We start from the raw sequence: 18259 nt of genomic DNA, 5'->3' as shown, positions 1-18259 counted from the left end.
GACTGGGCAGCTGCAGGTGTCAGTGAGCTGGCTAAGGAAAACACAGATATTAATGTGTGCTGGTGGATGATTCTTACTGATCCTAAGATGTATCCATGATGCAAGAAACTCCTTGTGACCTGCCACCTTGCTCCAGCAAGACAGCCTCCATTCAGCAGGCTTTGCATGCATTTGAAACATACTTTCTTACTTCTGTCTCCTCTTTTTGATCTTTCCCAGGAAAGAGATTAGCCTGAAGACATGTGTGGGCCTGGCCTGTGTAGAGCTGTAGAAATGTGTGGGCTGTGTAAATCAGCATGTTTGGAATGGCATCTGAAGAGAGCTTGGTTTTTAGCCCCTCATCCTTTCCATGCTCCAAGTTCTGTAGTTCTAAGACTGAAAGCTAGTCAGGCCAGCTTGAGAAGGCCTTAGAACCCATGCCAATGAAGTCTGTAAGCGAACAGAATTTCGTTAGTATAAGTCAGTAAATAGAAATAGAACTAACTGGCAGAGGCTGCACTGACATTGAACCCTGTACAAGCCAAATGAAAAAGGGGCCTTGTCAAGAGAGAAAGTATATGCTGTCTCTAGGGTTATTAATAGAGCAGGGGTCAAGAAGTAAAGAAATAGCTTGGTCAGGGATGGGGGTTTAGGTGGTGATGCAAGCTATTAGATCATTTCCTGCTCGAGATTCTTGAACTTTACAGAATCAAGGAGATGACACTCCTTTGCAGAGGGAAACCCTCTAAAGCAGGGCACCGTACATGTTTTCTCTCTCCTCTGTCAACATGATTAGTTGTTGCTGCCTAGAAAGCTGTGTTGAGAAGGATACTGACACTACTCAGAAACAATGGAAAAAGCCTCTGTGATTGATTAATGATGTCTGTCATGTACACAAGATTGGAAAACATAGTTGACTTACAAGGCTTAGCTATCTTCAGTGTGGGTCATTGGATATAAGAAACAACCAAAGTTGGAAAAGTCAGAGCCCACCAAGCTCTATAGATGATGCATCATTGACGTAGAGCAGTTTCAGGTCACAGTTGTAGAACTGAGGAACCATCATCTAGCATGATACTGTATCCCCTAACATAGCCCTTGCTTTTTCTTGACTGTGTTATATTTCCTAAATGAGTAGATTTCTGGATACATGCTATCACTATTCAAAAGTCTAGTAGTGTTCTGTATGTAAATATTAATCTGTTTTCATTTTGAATCTCTGAGATGCATAGCATGTAGCCAGATTAGGAAGGAAGAGAAAATCTTTATATGGTTAAATAAACACTCTCTTACTTACTATCCCATGGGCTATATCCTCTTCTGCTTAATAAGTAAACATGGGCCATCTTCAGCTCTCTGAAGACAGGGAAGTTGTGAGCCCTCTCTCTGTGCTAAGAAGGGTGCAAATGTATCCATTGACTACTTAGCAAGAATTCAAGCTCTGACAGAGGAATTTTCCTGGATATTCTTTCATTTTTCTTCTAAGATGGATTCTTTTTGAATCCTCAGTGTTTCTGCTGAATTCTGTTTTATATTCAACAAGCCATAGGAGAAGCCTTTGAGATACTATGCTAAATGCTAGGATTGAAGATAAATTCTCTGAGGTCAGATACAACTTTATATTGTAGGCTTATCCCAGCTACTCAGTAAGCAGAGTCTGGATGACTTCAAGTTCATGGTCAGCACGGGCAAAAGGTACAATCAATCTCAAACAACCAGGCAGTGTGGTGGTGAACACTAGTAGTGCTACTACAGTAAAAGGTGTTGGGAGGAGGATTGCTGGCCCAGAAGGGGCAAAAGGCAAGACCCTATCTAAAAAAAAATTACTAACGCAAAAATGGCTGGAGGTCATGGCTCACATAGAAGAATAAATGCCTGCCTAATAGGCATGGGGCCTTGAATTCAAACCCCAAAGCATCCACTAAACAGTAACAAAAAGAAAACCATTTTTGCCTTGAGAATAGTAATAACTAAGAAGAGTAGAAACCTGCCAGGAGGTGAATGGAAACCAGGGACTAGCTTACATGCAGTTCATTCTGAAACACCCAGTAGCAGTCAGGAGGACTGGGGAAAGCTTATCGGGAAAGAGTTTTTACAAGGAATCGTCTAGTAGGAATTAGCCAAATAGAAGTGTTTTTCAAGCAAAGACAATTTACAGAGACTTAAGAAAGGATGATGAGGCAAAGAAATGTTCTGTGTGAAGCATATAAGGCTTGGGGTATAGTGTGAGGCAGAGCACAAGTGTTTTGATAGATTAGGAAGGTCACCTTGGAGACCACGCTGAGCATATTATTGGATGGGTAGTAGTGGAGCCATTGAAGGGCTGTAAGCAGTGTTAGAAAATAGATTTTCATTTCAGAAAGACAAGGGTAGAGATTGGAAGGAATGGAATAGAGATATTAGGAAGGTACCGAAATAAACTAGTCCAGAAAAGCAGATGACCTCATCCAAGACAGTGGAATACGGGGTGTGTGTGTGTGTATGTGTTGGGGGAGAAAGTAATAGATGTAAGGTAAAGGTTTAGGAAAAAGCTGTGCCTCAAGTTAGGAATCCTTTGATCATGTATCCTCACTAAGAATAACTCACCCTGGGATGAAACTGTTAGTGCAGAAATCTTATGTGAGAGTGCGTGTGTGCGCATGCTCAGGTGCACAGGTGAGTGTGCATGTGCACATGTGAGTATGTGTGTTCCCCCCCACACACTCATACACACTTGAACTCAGGGTCTGGGCTCTGTGTCTGAGCTTATGTACTCAAGGTTGGTGCTCTACCACTTGAGCCAGAGCTCCACTTTGGCTTTTTGCTTATCAGTTGAAGACAGGAGTTTGTTGAACTGGTTTTTTGTTTGTTTGTTTGTTTGATTTTTTGGGTTTTTGCCCTTGCTGGCTTCACCCCTCAATCATCAGATCCCAGCCTCCTGAGAAGCTAGGATTGTAAAGCATGAGCCACTTGCATCAGGCTCTCAATCTTAAGACTAGACTCTTGCCAGGCATGGTAGCTCATGCCTGTAATCCTAGCTACTCAGGAGGCTGAGATCTGAGGATTGTGTCCCTGACTCTCATTTCCAATTAACCACTAGAAAACAGGAAGTGGTGCTGTGGCTCAAGGGGTAGGGTGGTAGCCTTGAACTGAAGAGCTTAGGGACAATGCCCAGGTCCAGAGTTCAAGTTCCACAACTGACAAAAAAAAAAAAAAGACTAGATTCTAGCAATCATAACAAAGGATTAGGTCAAAGTGGCACGAGTGGCATTCCCTTTATCACTCACTGGAGGTCCAGGAAAGGATTGAGGAAGAGCTTTGCCCCTGTGTCTGACAACACTGGGTTCCGTTCCTGTCATATTTGCCATAGGGCTGCTGTTACCGCTCTGCCAGTGTTCTGATTTCCTAATTGCTAAGAAGTAGCGCTACCCCAAGGCTCTAAAGGCTGTCGGTGATGTGGGAGGAAGCCAGCACACGTGAATGCATTCCAGGTGTGGGGACCAAGACCCCTTCTTCAAGGACTGAGGTGGTAATCATGATTCTGGCCTCCAGCTGCTGAGGCCAAGGAATGACTGAGTTAGCCACAGAGCCAACATCTTATTTCTTAGCCATAATTATAGTCTGTGATGACTAACTTGTAAGGAACTATCAATTATTAAAAATCAAATTAATTGTCTCAGCCAAGCACAAATAGCCTTAACAAAGACGCTTTTTCCAGCAGACCAACTGATCTAATCAACAGGCAAAAGCAAAGATATCTAATTAGACTTTTGATGAAAAATTGTGTTTAATTTCAAGTATAATCAATTATTAATTACTGTAATGAGTGAGTCTGACTGGGTTTACTAATTAACTCATTTAAAAATTATGAATAACCTTTTCATTTGTAATTATTTTCTACATCCTATCAAGTTCCAGATAAGAACTGCACCACCTTACCAGCAGAGGGGGAGGAGGCAGAAACACAGGGTGGAAAAATTTTGTCTTTTGCTGGTATCAACCAGAGATTCTGTATTTTGATACTGGTTCTGACAGATCCTTATGATATGTTATATCGTGTGTGTGTGTGTGTGTGTGTGTGTGTGTGTGTGTGTGTGTGTGTGTGCGTGCGCCAGTACTAGGGCTTGCACTGAGAGTCCAGGCATTGTCCTTTTGCATTTTCACTCAAGGCTGGTGCTCTACCACTTGGACCACAGAATTTTGGTAATTAATTGGAGATAATAGTCTCATGGGCTTTTCTGCTCAGGCTGACTTTAAATCATGAACCTTAGATTTTAGTTTCCTGAGTAGCTAAGATTACTGGGGCCTGGTTTGGTGTGCAATTTCTTGTTGGGAACCTTCTTTAAAAATGAGCAATCTGGGCTGGGAGTTTTAGTAGAGTGCTTGCCTAGCAAGCACAAAGACCTGGGTTCAATTCCTCGGTACCACATACATAGAAAAAAGGTTGGAAGTGGTGCTGTGGCTCAAGTGGTAGAGCTCTAGCCTTGAGAAAAGTCCAAGGACAGTGCTCAGGCGCTGAGCTCAAGCCCCCATGACTAGCAAAAAAAAAAAAAAAAACAGCAATCGGTTGAGCTTTCAATTACAGAGATACTTTCTCATATTTTCATGAGAAAATGGAGAGATTAGAGTCGGTACCTACTGCCCACGAGAACTACAGAGCCCAGGGCCTGCCTTCTTACCTTCTTTTCCCTCCTGCAGCCATGTCACTTTGGCTGCCCTGGACAAGGGTGAGAACCCAGAGAAGACCTTCAGAGAGAAGGAAATGTTTCCAAAGGAGAGAGCTGTGGAGGAGGAGTTCCCACTGTTTTCTTCATTTCTTTCTTTTCTTCAGGCCCCTCTTAGCTTCAACTTGAGAGCTGAGCACCAGCAGGGCAAGCAAGCTGAGCATAGGCCAGACTAGGAATTTCAGAGGCCTTCTTTTCCTTCAGTTGAGTATCCTGGACTTGATATGTAGAAACAAAATGTCTCTCTGTACAACTCAGACAATTTCCTTAACCTTTCTGGACCTCAATTTCCCCTCTTCGTATGGCTCTTACATTGAGTGTGGTAAAATGACCATCCTCCCCCCGCTTACAGAGAAGGGCCCTACAGCGGCATGCTGATTGAGAGCCTGGATTCTGAAATTAGGCATCAACTCCAACCTCAGCTTTTTACTGACAAGCGTTCATTTCCCTAGCTATCAAGTGAGCTCAACAATAGTACTTAATTCACAGGGTGGTTGTGAAATTTCAGCAAGACAGTTTATAGAAAGTATCTACCTCACTACCTGACACAGAGTTAATACTCAGAGTTAGAGCTCATCGGGCACCAATGAGCTACTCAGGAGCCTGAGATCTGGATTATGCTTTGAAGTCAGCCTTGGAGAGAAAACTTCATGAGACTCTTACCCCCCAATTAACCATTAAAAAAAAAAAAAGCCAAGAGTGAGGTGTGGCTAAAGTGGTAAAGTATCAGCTTGAATGAAAGCCAAGGGAAGTACCCTGACCTCACTTAAAGACCTAGCACACACTCAGCAAGTTAGATCCTGTCATTCATTAGTAGTGTTATTAGAATTACTGTGTGGTGTGTCAGAGCATCTGTAACTTTTGAGTGGAAACCTGGACCGGGCCTGTCTCACACAGCTACAAGGGCAGCCAAGATAGGGACCAGAGGGCCTGTCAGAAGCCATTTGTAGGGATGTCTAGCTGTTTCAGAGGAGCAGCTGTAAGAAGAATCATTCTCTAAAAAGTACCTCTCATCTTTTCTTTAACTGGGACAGAAGGTGATGTTGCCTGAGTGACAGTTGCTTCTCTCCAGATGTAACTGACAGCTTCCTTTGGATCTCAATGTCTGTGAGAAAGGCAGGCACTGAACACCCCAGAAGAGCTAGGGATTAATATCTTGAGGACTCTTCAAAGTACCCATCTGGCTACATAGGCCTTTGGAATAGGAATTGGAAAAGGCTTGTTAATAATGCAGCAGATAAGGATGGCTTCCCATTTAAAGGAAGCCCCCAGATTATTCTGAGATGCTGGTGTTTCTAATCTCAGGTCCAGGCTCACTCTGGAGGGTGGAGGTGCAGCTTCTGTGACTTCTCTAAGGTTACCTGATGCTCTCTGTTTGGGAAGGAAAGTGGGATGTGATAGGAATCCCACCCCTGTCATTCTCTGGTGTGTCACCTTGTGTGTTTTGCTTCCCTCATTTCCTCGGGGCACGTAGAGTAGGGAGAATAATGACACTGCATTCAGAAAGCCTTTCTGCAGGTTACATGACATGGTGGTATGAAGCACAAGACCAGTCATAAAGAGGATGTCCCCTGCTGGTGACCTTGGAAGTAGATTGACATTGGTACTCCCTGGACCTCTGTTATCTCAATCCATGGTGTGCTGAGAACCTATCTTGTCTCTAGAAGTCTATGATTCCTAGCTACAGGGAACTGCCACAGGATGTAGACAGCAGAGTGGAAATCCTGGGCTCTAGCAACCTCTGGATAAGTGCAGTGGGGACAGTCCTGTGTGCTCTGTAGCAGGAAGCCCTCCCCTTTTAATTAAGTCACAGTTTTTCACCTCAACTAGAAGCTGATTGTGGGCTATAAAAACTTGCTTGAAGTGGTGATAGCTTAGTTTATAAGTGAGAATGCTGCTATGCCTAATTACTAGTCTTCCAAAGGCAGCTGATCAGAGAGCTTTGCTTGGTGGAACATTATTGCAGTTCTTGGTCTGGAAGAAGCTGGGTCACCCAGTTTGTGAGGCTAGGCTGTCTAGCCAGTGTTGATGGAGGTAAATTTGGGCAAGAAGTGTGATTTATAGAGAACTATGTGGACTCTCTCAAAACCTCTGACATTTCCCCCTTCCGTGTAGCTGTAACCCAGTTTGAAGAATGGATATACTTTGCTATGAGTGCTGCTGCTCAGTCCTCTTCCATCTCCTGTTTCCTCTCTGCTACATACTCAGGCCTTTTGCACAAAAATGGGCACAAGGTGGCTGTGCTCAAAAAAGGTTTCATTATATCCAGGTGCACGTGGTTCATGCCTGTAAGCCTAACTACTTAGGAAGCTGAGAGCCAGAAGATCAATTTTCAAAACCAGCTCAGCTCCCCACCACCACCAAATAACCAGCAAAAAGCTGGAGAGACACATGGTTCAAGAGGTAGTGTCAGCCAAGCAAGTGTGAGGCTTTGAATTCAGTACCTACATAAGCAAATAACCAAACAGGAGCTCGGTTGCATACAGGACTTTGCAGGCAGATTGAATCTACCAAGGATCATGTGGATACAAGAACAGTTAGGGGAAAAGCATGGTGACAGAAATGTGTATTTCTGTCCTGCTGTGACATAGGTGAAATAGACATGAGATGAGAAGGGAAAGAATTAGAGACTGAAGCCATGGTGACTGCAGCCCCTACTTTACCCTGACTTATCCCCACCGAGTTCAGCTCATGTAGCACCAGGTCTCAGATGTCATTTACTTTGTAAGCACAGGCTCACTGCACTTGGGTCCTGGGTGTTATTAGTGAGCAGTAAGGCTCATTTTCTCTCCTTTCTCTTTGACTTCACATCAGGTCTTTTGGACAGAAGCCATAGATTTTGCTTTATAGCCCAAAGAATGGGAGACGGAGATGATTGAACTTGGTCTTTTAGGGGAAGGAAAAAGTGATAAAGATACAGGATTCTGCATTAACGCCTTTCTCTTCGAGATCAATTCCCTCTTGCTGCTCTGTAGGAATTGCTAATAGCAAGATATATATAGGTTATGTTCTTTATAACAAACCCCAGACAAATACCTTTCAGTAACCCCAAAGGAAGGCTTCCAGAGCCGGAGTGGATCTGCACTTGTATGAAATGCCACATACAGGAGAGGACAGACTTATCCTCAGGGCACAGATCAACTCCCATTCTTCAGAGCACAGAACTTGGTACAAGAAGTAAAAGTGGGGAGCCCCAGGTAGTTGTTGGGGGAGCAAGCTGTTTCAGGGAGTCCCTGTGTAGAATGGGGGGAAGGGAGAAGTACGTGGCCTATAGGGTCATAATCTTATCTGTGTCCTCCCTCCTGCCTGTCCTCCCTCCTGTCTGTCCTAACTAGTTCTGCCACCTGAGCCAGGCCTTGTCCTCCCCAGGCACTCTAACTTCCTCATCTGTATACAAAAATTGAACAGACAAAATGCCAGATGAAATTCTGAGTCAGGCAACATGTTTCAGCTCAGCATGAAGGGAAACTTTCCAGTTTGCAGAGCCTGCTCCATGATAGACTAGTTATAGTGATTTTCTGGCAATGGAATTATTAAACAGTAAGACTGGCTTGTTTATTCTTGTATTCGATTGTTCATTTGTATTACTTTAATTGGAGGAGATTGTACTAAAGAAGCTAATTACAAACAGGAGAGCTCTATGTCAATGAGCACAACAACCCAGAGGTAAGGACAATTGGCATGATGGGAGACAGGAGGACAGGCTTACCACAACATGGAGAAGGTGGCCACCAGAGGAAGCGCTCCTCAAGAGGTGTGGACTTCAGGAGAGAGATAGTGGTGGTGGAAACAGAGAACAGAGATCTCGACCTTATCTTCCTCCCATTCTCCGATCTCCTCCTGGTAGAAGAATCTAACCAGAGCATAGGGAAAAAGAGGGGGGGAGGGAGAATTGGGGCTTGAACTCAGGGCTAGGATTGTAGGCCTGAGCCATCAGCAGCTGGCTTATAAGTCTTATTCTCATTAAAACTCTATTGCTTTTGTGCTGTTGCTGTACCATTCTATTCCTGAGATTTCTGGTTGCTCACAGGTCTAAACAATGCTTCTATGATCGTCTGTGTGCCTCTCTGTTGTGTTGGTATTTTGAGACACAGTGTTGCCCACAGCGAGCTTCCTGGAGAGACATGATGCGAGTGGTTGAAATCCCTTGTTACTCAGTGCTAGACCATCTTTGGAAGAAAGGGCACTTCTAGCTTCCTAGGCTATTATCTATCTCCACCGTTGGATTGCAACTCCTTGAGGGCAGGAAAGATCTCCACCATCCTGTGTCATGGCCACAGCTTCTTTCTTGTGCCTCAGTCTGGCATGAAATCACCTGGGCTCAGTACAAGTTTCTAAAAGGAGGGGGAGGGTGTGGGAATCAGAACCAACAGGTACAAGGCAGGGAGAAGTGGGGAAGAATGGAGGCAGCAAGTTCTCGTGGGCATCAGAGCTCTCAGACACCTGGCTCTTACTAGCAGGAGCCACTACACTAGCAAATGCAGCCTGTGTCCCCCTACCCCTGGCAGACAGGACATTGAATTTGAGAAACAAGCACCTGCTGAGTTAGGAAATAGTCTAAAGAAAGAGAAGTCAGCTTTCTTTCTGTCAGGTATGGTGCATGAACTCAGGGCCTGGGCACTGTTCCTGAGCTTTTTAGCTCCAGGCTAGCACTCCATGACTTACAGCTACAGCTCTGCTTCCGGTTTTCTGTAGTTAATTGTAGGGTATTGCAGACTTTCCTGTCTGGGCTGGCTTTGAACTGTGATCCTCAGATCTCAGCCTCCTCAACAAGAACAGCTCCTAAAGGAACAACACCCACTCCTGGCAGACCCTGGCCTGGGGACGGTTTTAAGCCCCAGAGAGGACAATTGGCTAGGAAATAACCCTAATTATATCTCAGGATACTGTTTCTATAACTTTATTCAAGAAGTGTGGAAAAAGGAGTTTTTTGTTTCGTTTTGTTTTTTCCAGATTTTAGCATTCTTGGAATCACTCCCTCCCCCCATCCCACACACATACACCATGTCTTATTTTTATCCAGACTAATTACTGTGCAGTAACATGATTTAATTGTATTTAGGTGCAGAGAGCAAAAGAGTAAGAGAGATGGCTGTTCTTTGGTTTTGTAAATACCTAGCATTTATGGAAGGAAGTTAGTGCAGCAATCAGGGTATGGCTCAGGGTACCAGAATCTAGGTAGAGATAGGTGAACACAGCTTAATTGTTCTTCATGTTGGGGAGCAGAGAGGGGCAAAAGGAAGAAGGAGGTGGTGCCAGCAGAGGTGCTTGTCCAACACAGTATTTTTTTCCCCTTCCATTTGGTGCTCCCCCCTCTCAGTCAATCACCAAAACGGTAACTAGTTCATCCTTCTCAGGGCAGTAACAGTGTTCCAGGGAAAGCACAGACACTGTGCTGAGTCAAACCTGCATCTGAACCCAGAGTCTCGGTTCCCTTACTGGTAAAATGTGAGTTACTATGACAGTGGCCTTGTGAGCTGTGAGAGGACACCTGGAAGGGTCTAGGACTGCCTAGGGAACCCTCTGTCTTCACCATTGGGGGCAGCTGGAAACTCTCAGGTTCAGCATTCCAGGGCAGGGATTTTATGAAATTGGGGATTAGCCCTGTCAGAACATCCTCTGGGCTGATCTTCAAGGGACAATGCTAGATAAGCAGCCTCACTGCCTTTCAATTGTCCAGAGGTTTGTGGAAAGCCAGGTTTACAGGTCACTCAGGGCATTATGAGGCAGGTGTTAAAAAGAAAAAAGTACAGAGCTGGACTTTAAATCTTATCATTGTGGGCTCTTGGAGGGGGCGGGGTGGTGATTCTTTGTAAGCAGGAAGATCAGATAAAACATCCAGTAGGCCTGGAGCATGTAAAGGGAGGAGGGTATTGAAAAAGAAGAATGGCTTTCTGGCAGGTAGAGCTGCCTACACAAAGGCAAAAGGATGGATAGAAACCTTAGCAGTTCTGGGTCCAAGGGGAAGCAGGATCTTGGCCATTTGTGCTGTTCTTCCTGTCTCTGAGCCTCAGTGTCTACTTCACAGAAGACTTGGATACAGGCTTGCAGACATCCTGGCCCTCTTTCCCCTTGGAATAGAGGCTCCATCAGGCAAAGACCACTGCAATCCCTCATTTCTCTACAAGGCTTTTCAGACCCTCTCTGTCTCCAATAGTGCACTAAATAGAACTCAGGAGAACCTTGGTTGAGCTGTAAGAGCCAGTGGGTGCTGTGACTGTATAGACCATGCTGTCTCTAAGGACCCTCTTCTAGGATATGGTGCTCCATTCCTGGCTCAGGACAAACCTCCTCTCTAGAGCTTTACCACCCCTGATCCTAGCATACCCCCCAACCTCTCACACAGCAGATCTGATCAGATATAGCGGCCAACAGCAGCTCATATGAACTGTGGGCTGGCTATGTGTGGCAGCACCCCTGCTTGTGAGCATGACATGTGTTTCTCATTTGAGCTCCTCCACCATGTCATCCAACACTCACTTGTCAAGTGCCAACCATATGCTAGGCATTGGGTTTTTTTTCTTTATTTCCGTTTGTGTTTTTTTGTGCCAGTGTTGGGGCTTGAACTCAGAGCCTGGATGCTGTTCCTGAGCTTTTTCTGCTCAAGGCTAGCACTCTTCCACTTAAACCTAAGTGCTACTTTCTGGCTCTTTGGTGATAAATTGGAGATAAAGAGTTTCACAGACTCTCCTTCCCAGACTTCCTTCCTTCCTTCCAACCTGATCCTTAGATCTCAGCCTCCTAAGTAGCTAATGAGCCACACAAGCCACTGATGCCCAGCTGATTTTTTTTTTAATTGCATTGGGCCAGGAGTTTGGCCTAGTGGTTAAAGTGCTTGCCTAGCATGCATGAAGACCCGGGTTCGATTCCTTGGTACCACATACATAGAAAAAAAAAGCTGGAAGTGGTGCTGAGGCTCAAGTGGTAGAGCTCTAGCCTTGAGAAAGTCCAAGGACAGTGCTCAGGCCCTGAGCTCAAGCCCAGGACTTGCAAAAAAAAAAAAAAAAAAAAAAAAGTAACCGATAGAGAGGTTACCGTTACATCTGTCAGGTAATGGGTATATTACTTCTTAAATATTGATACCCTGTCTTGTGTTCTTGTCCTACTTCACCTTACCCCACCCCTCCCAATCATCTTATTTTTCCCTTTCCCTTCCCTATTTCAAATAAATAAACATAAATACAATATACCAGGTAAAAAAGTCAGATACAGTAACAACATGAGATTAACCATAAGAGAGGGAAAAAGAGAAAAGAAATAACTTGACATAGTACATTAAGAACAATACTCACAAAGATAAACCTCTTGTTTCCATATCCCAGAGTTTATTTTGCTTAGTCTCATCCTATATGACCTATGTACATAGATTTTGAGCTATTGTTATCCTCTGCTAGGAGAGTCCTAGATGGGTACTAATTATTACAAGTAAGGGAAACCATGGAGTCTCTGTTTCTTTGGGTCTGGCTTACTTCACTTAATACGATTTTTTCCAAATCATTCCATTTCCTTACAAATGGGATGATGTCATTCTTTCTGATGGCAGTGTAGAATTCCCAGCTGGGTTACTTTTATGTACATGTTCACATAGGAGAAACAGACCCTAAGAAGAGTAAGTCATTTGCTTAAAGCCACATACTTATAAAGGAGAGTGTCTTCTCTTTCCCTTCTGGGGGCAAGAGGTCCTGGGCTCTTTCACTGGAGCTGAAAGGACACAGGGAGCTGCTTGCTAAGCAGAGAAACAAACTTAGTTTCTTGTGGAGGGAAAATCAAGGCACTCCTGCCCTGTGCTAGACTCTGTATGGAATGGTCTGTGCATTGTGCTCATAGTGTTTGAGGGAACAAACAGGAGGCTAGACTGATATGGAGAGACCTAAAACCCACTTCTGCTGAGCACCAGCCCATCTTGGCATCTGATTCTGCTGGCACGAGGAGATTGCCAGCTGGGCACCCATTCACTATAGAGCAAACCTTCTTGACTGTGTGGGGTAGCAACTAGGTTTGTCAGAACCTTGAGCCTGAAATGATGTCTTACTAACTTTTTGCCTGATCTGGCTTTAACCATAACCTCCCAATCTCTGCTGTCCAAAGGAGCTGGGATTAAAAGCATACGCCACCACATTTGGCCTGGGAGAATTTTTTTTTTAATTGAGAAACTAGTGGCCATTCTGGGCAGAGGGCATGGTAAGATCAAAAAAGTTGTGTTCAGTAAGCATTGAAGAGACTTTTTAAAGCTTGGATCTGGCTGGGCACAATGGCTCACATCTGTAATCCTAGCTACTCAGGAGGCTAAGATCTGAGGATTGTGGTTCAAAACCAGCCTGGGCACTAAAGTCCTTGAGACTCTTATCTCCAATTAACCACTGGAAAACTGTATGTGGTGCTGTGGCTCAAGCCTTGAGCTGAAGAGCTCAGGGAGTGTGCAGGCCCAGAGTTCAAGCCCCCCAACCACCACTATCACCACCAACAAAATACCTTGAATCTGTGCTTAAGCAATATGACCACAAGGGTTTATCCTCAAGGAAATACTGCCAACAAAATCTGAACAGTAAGTCAGGTCCATATACAGAGATTGGTAATACTTGTCCCCATCTTTGTCATTTCCATAATTCTATATTTAATCATTAAAGCGGTTAGCATCAGATTCACAGCAGTCTGAATTTCACTTAGACTTGGCTTTAACCTTCACCTCATATTAAGTAACAATCTTGGGAAAGTTATTGAACCTTTGAGACTTACTTTCTTTATTTTTCCAATGAGGGTAATAAAAATCTCCCTCACAAGTAAGCCAGACTCAAAGGAACATAGGCCCAATAGTCTCCTTCATTTGTCATAATCAGTAGAAACCTTGGGCTCTCCTAGTAGAGATTTACAATAGAACAAAATCTAGAGACATAAGGTCAAATAGTATGACACTAAATGTAAGGACTTCCAGGATAAGGAAACAAAAGCCATATAATGAGTGACTGTTGTCCTTAATGTAGTATGTTATCTCTCATGTCTTTTGCTATCCCTTGGTTATCTCATATTGTTACAATATTTCACCTTGTTATCTGATATATTTTATATATGCTTAATTGGTTATTTGAAATTGGATAGAGAAGGGGGAAATCAAGATGAGTGGGGGGAGGGGGAGAGAGAAATGGCGACCATGTCATGAGAAAGGGTATCAATGATTGTGAAGTAATGCACCTTCTATCTGGTGAGTATAATGTAACCCTTCTATTAATTATAATAAAAATATCTCCCTCACAGATTAAAACACAGGTTTGGGTTTTTTATTGTTTTGTTTTTTAGTTTTTGTGCCATTATTGGGTCTTGAACTCCAAGCCTTGTGTTCTCACTTGAAATATGCCTCCAGTCTGGCCTTTTGCTGGCTAACTGCAGATAGAATCTCACAGACTTGTCCTTTAAAGCTAACCTCAATCTGTGACCCTGTAGGTGTCAGCCCCCTGAGTAGCCAGGACTATGTAGTCCTCTAAATCACATCGTTTCTGAGCATTTGTCACAGTGTTGGGCTTGGTAGCATTTTTAGTGTCATGGCAGTTGCCCACTGTCGTCTTCATCATCGTAATTCATGATCACTCTCTGTATTGCCATCCTAATGCCAGGACTTTTGTACTGCCTTGAAATTGCTACTCAGAGGGCCAAAGCAAAATAGCTGTGTGTCAGAATCCATGTTCGTCAGTCTGAGCTCATTTCCTACCAGTGGGAAAAGGCCTACCTTAATAATATATACACACCCAGTACCAGTGGCACACAGCTGTAATCCTAGCTTCTCAGGAGGTTCAGATCTGGAGGACTGAGGTTTGAAGGCAGCCCAGAAAAAACAATCTACAAGATTTTGTCTCTAAAATAACAAGCAAAAGCCACTTTGGAGACATGATTCAAGGGATTAAATGCTAGCGTTCAGCAAGAAAGCTGAGCAATAGCAAGAGGTCATGGGTTCAAGATTCACTATTACCAAAAATATAATAAGAATAATAAGAATAATATATTCACAGGTTAAATGCTTATTTGGGAGTACAATGGAGGCCACTTCCTGCTTGACTTGTGATTGCTGAAAAATTCAGTTGCATGGTTAATGTGCAAAGGAAATCAGGAAATGGAAGTGTTTCCCTAGAGCACCAAACATAATTTGTATTCTAGTAGCTATGAAAATGTAATGTAGCAATGGTATCTTCTCCTCTTATGAACTCCCAGGAATAACCAACCCCATGTTTTTCTTCTGTCTCTTTCAATCCTTAGTACATGGTGAGAAGCTAAGTCGGGCCACCTTTATACTGACATGTCTCAGGTGACCTTGTGATTAATGCTGATGCTTGGACACACTTGCCACAAAGGAAAGAATCTAGCCTTGGCAGAGCTTTATGCCAGCATGCTCCCCCCCCCCCCCCCCCCGGGAACTGACAACCTCTCTCTCAGATCTGGGCCCATTGTGTTGGCTGCCCCAGAAAGCAGCGCTGCCTGCTCCTCCCTGCAGAGCAACACGAACAGGCATGCCAGCCTATGGGTTACTTTGAGGCCTGGATCATTACCGAAGCCTTGACTGTAAAGAGCAGGAGGCCTTCACTAGGCTAAAGCACGTCCTCTCTGTAGGACGACCTCATGAATATCCACTCCCTTGGTGGTTGCCTTATGAGAATCCATTTCCGTTCTGATCAGGACTGAATGGAAGCCTGTCCTGTGTAGCTGTGGAAATTTTGTGAGCAGAACTTAGGACTTGAAGAAAGTCCCTGAGACTTAGCCTTGGGGTATTGGAGATGCTACGAATGTAATTATTGTGGATAGTGCGGGAGCCCTGGTTTTCTAATGACAGATCCACTACATCTATTCTGTAGCTTGATGTGAGATACCTGATGTATAAAATAGGTTGCTAATAGTATCTGCTTTTAAAAGTTTGTCAAATGCCATAATGTGTGCAATTTCTTCAGTATTATTATATGATACATGGAGCCAAAATTTAAGAATTTATGAGAGCCACAATTTTTAAATAATACCCTGCACAATATCTATGGCCTCCCTTTCCTCCTGTCCTCCCTCACTCCCCTGACCAGGTACTGTGGGGAGGAATACAAAAATGTTCCCTGCCCTGAAGAGAGGGCCTCACAAGGCCTAATTTGGCAGGTCCTGTGGGCTCATCCCCTCCACATGGCGTGCTTTGTCAGGCCATGTCTCCCTTCACCCAAGAAGCAGTAGGTGGAAGAACGAGACATGAGAAGTAGCAGCTTTCCTGCTCTCAGCAGACTTTTTGCTCTGTACAGGGTCCTTGAATGGGAGAAGCTCAGAAGTAGGAGACTTGAAAACTTCAGGTCAGTTCAGGCCTATGTCCTACCACAAATACACTGACCAAGCCTGAATCTCCTCAGATGGACACTGAAGGGGGCTAGTGTGTCATGGAGATCAAAATGTCGGTGTGACTGTGCCTTGTCAAGGCACACACTCAGGTTCCTTGGCTTCCCCTGTCTGTTAGGTCTTTATTTCTCTTCTGTGTCAACCTCGTGACATCATAAAAATGACTCTGAGTTGATGACGCCCACAAGAAAGTCCACATTCTGGTGATACGGAAACTGAGGCTCCAAAGGGTGGAAATAGTCATACCACTGCAGCTCCAGCACTAGAAAAGGAGCCCAGATCTGCCCAATCGTCACTACCCTTCCTTGCCATTTTCTCCGATCTGGAATCGGAAGAGTGCTGAGAATCCAGTAGGGAGGGGCGTGATGGTCCCACTGAGTTTAGTCCAGAGCAGTGAAGCAGTGGCCAATTTTAAACAAGGGCTATACAGATGGCGTGTTGTGGGTAGAGCCTGCTGGATAAAAGGTACCCTGTAAATGACAGCTTTGCTGCAATAATAATGGGTTGATGCTACTCTGTACAAATTAGATTCTGCTTCCATTCTCCTATAATGTGCTTTGTCACCAGTCTTCAGTGTTCTCCAGTTCAATTGATATTTCTCTCCAGCATTGACCGTGGGCGTGTCTGTTTCCTACTTTATGAAAAGCCTCCTTCCCCACAGCACTGGGTGGCACAGAAAAATGATTAATGGTGCCACAGTTTATTCTTCGGAAAACGCTGAATTTGGAACTGAGAGACAGTAGCCCTGATCGTTGCAGTCAAGTTTATCCAGACACAGGAGGGAAAGCAATATATTTATCTGATTTAAAATGAATCCCACGTTGTCACCAGTGGGATCCTGTCAGGCTGCTTTAGAGCAAGTATGCTTTGAAAAACTGTTTTATCCACTGGACAAATCTCTCTTGTTCCTGTGTCCAGCCAGTCAACTCATGGGAACCCAAAAATGGCCCCAGGAGAACAGAAATTCTGTCATCTCATAGGAACAGGAGAATGTCCTCGGCTTCAGGAAATCTGCAAGTGGTGTGACAGAGGAATAGTAAGGAATACAGAGAAAGATGAAAGAGTAGTATCAGAGAACTGACTTACACAGATTTCAGTGCATACAGGAATTACAGGAACCAGCATAGCAAATGCACAGTGATGATAGCAGCTCCCATTAGTTGTGCTGGGTATAGCCCTAAGCAAAGTTCATACATTATCTCACGTAGTCTTCATGGTAGATATTATCTTCCTTTTACTGAAGGAGAGGCCTACCCTAGGAGGTGCTAAGTATTTTGCCTGTAAGTCAGATAACTAGTAAATAGCCAAGTTCCACATGCTTTAGTAGGTTCCCTCCTGCGTGTTGATTCTACTACGGACAAGTTTTGTATCAGTACTGGTGCTTGAACTCAGGACTTGGGCACTATCCCTTAGCATCTTCACTCAAGGCTGGTGCTATACCATATGAGCTACAGCTCTGCTTCTAGCTTTTTGCTGGGCAAGGGAAGATAAGAGTCTCGTGAACTGGGCCGGGAGCCTGGCCTAGTGATTGAGTGCTTTCCTAGCATGCATGAAGACCTGGGTTCGATTCCTCGGTACCACATACATAGAAAAAAGTTGGAAGTGGTGCTGAGGCTCAAGTGGTAGAGCTCTAGCCTTGAGAAAGTCCAAGGACAGTACTCAGACCCTGAACCCAAGCCCAGGACTAGCAAAAAGAAAAAAAAAAAGTCTTATGAACTTTCCAGCTTGGAATGGCTTTGAACCCAGATCCTCAAATCTCCACTTCCTGAGTAATTAGGATTACAGGTATGAACCACAGTGCCTAGTTTGTATGTGTGATTTTGACTGTGGCATTCAGGGTATGAAAAGATTGGGCTCCTGTTGTTTCCCCTGAAAAGAAAGTCCTTTAGCAAACTATCCTTAGGTGCAAATTTGGCTGTGCCGGCAACAAAAGACTTTGCCTTCAATCTTAATTACAATGTAATTGAAGCCACTGTAATTCATCAGCTGTATGAGGTCATGGAGTGGATTTTTCATTTCCTATCTGTCTTTGGGGTTTGTGGACAGTTCAAATGATATATCTCCCCTGGTCTAGTGTCTGACACCTGGAGTGCATTCAAAATTAGAAACTCTCCCATTTTACTGTTACCGTTTCTGCCAGTAACAGCCTGAGACTTAGTTATAGAATTTTCTTTTCAGTATAAAACAGCACTAAACTGGTTTTAGAAGCTAGAAAACAAAATGTG

General features: G+C 44.1%; 1 protein-coding gene across 1 annotated transcript in view; it reads left to right on the top strand.

Moving 5' to 3' along the window:
* Tenm4 (teneurin transmembrane protein 4) overlaps positions 1-18259 on the top strand; it is a 716831-nt gene that overhangs the window by 500088 nt on the left and 198484 nt on the right. The window lies entirely within an intron of this gene.

The sequence above is a fragment of the Megascapheus bottae genome, chromosome 16 (assembly GCF_031878675.1).
Source record: "Megascapheus bottae isolate mThoBot1 chromosome 16, mThoBot2.hap1, whole genome shotgun sequence".
NCBI lineage: Eukaryota > Metazoa > Chordata > Mammalia > Rodentia > Geomyidae > Megascapheus > Megascapheus bottae.
Note: the sequence above shows the minus strand (reverse complement) of the source record. Positions and strands in the feature narration are given on the sequence as shown.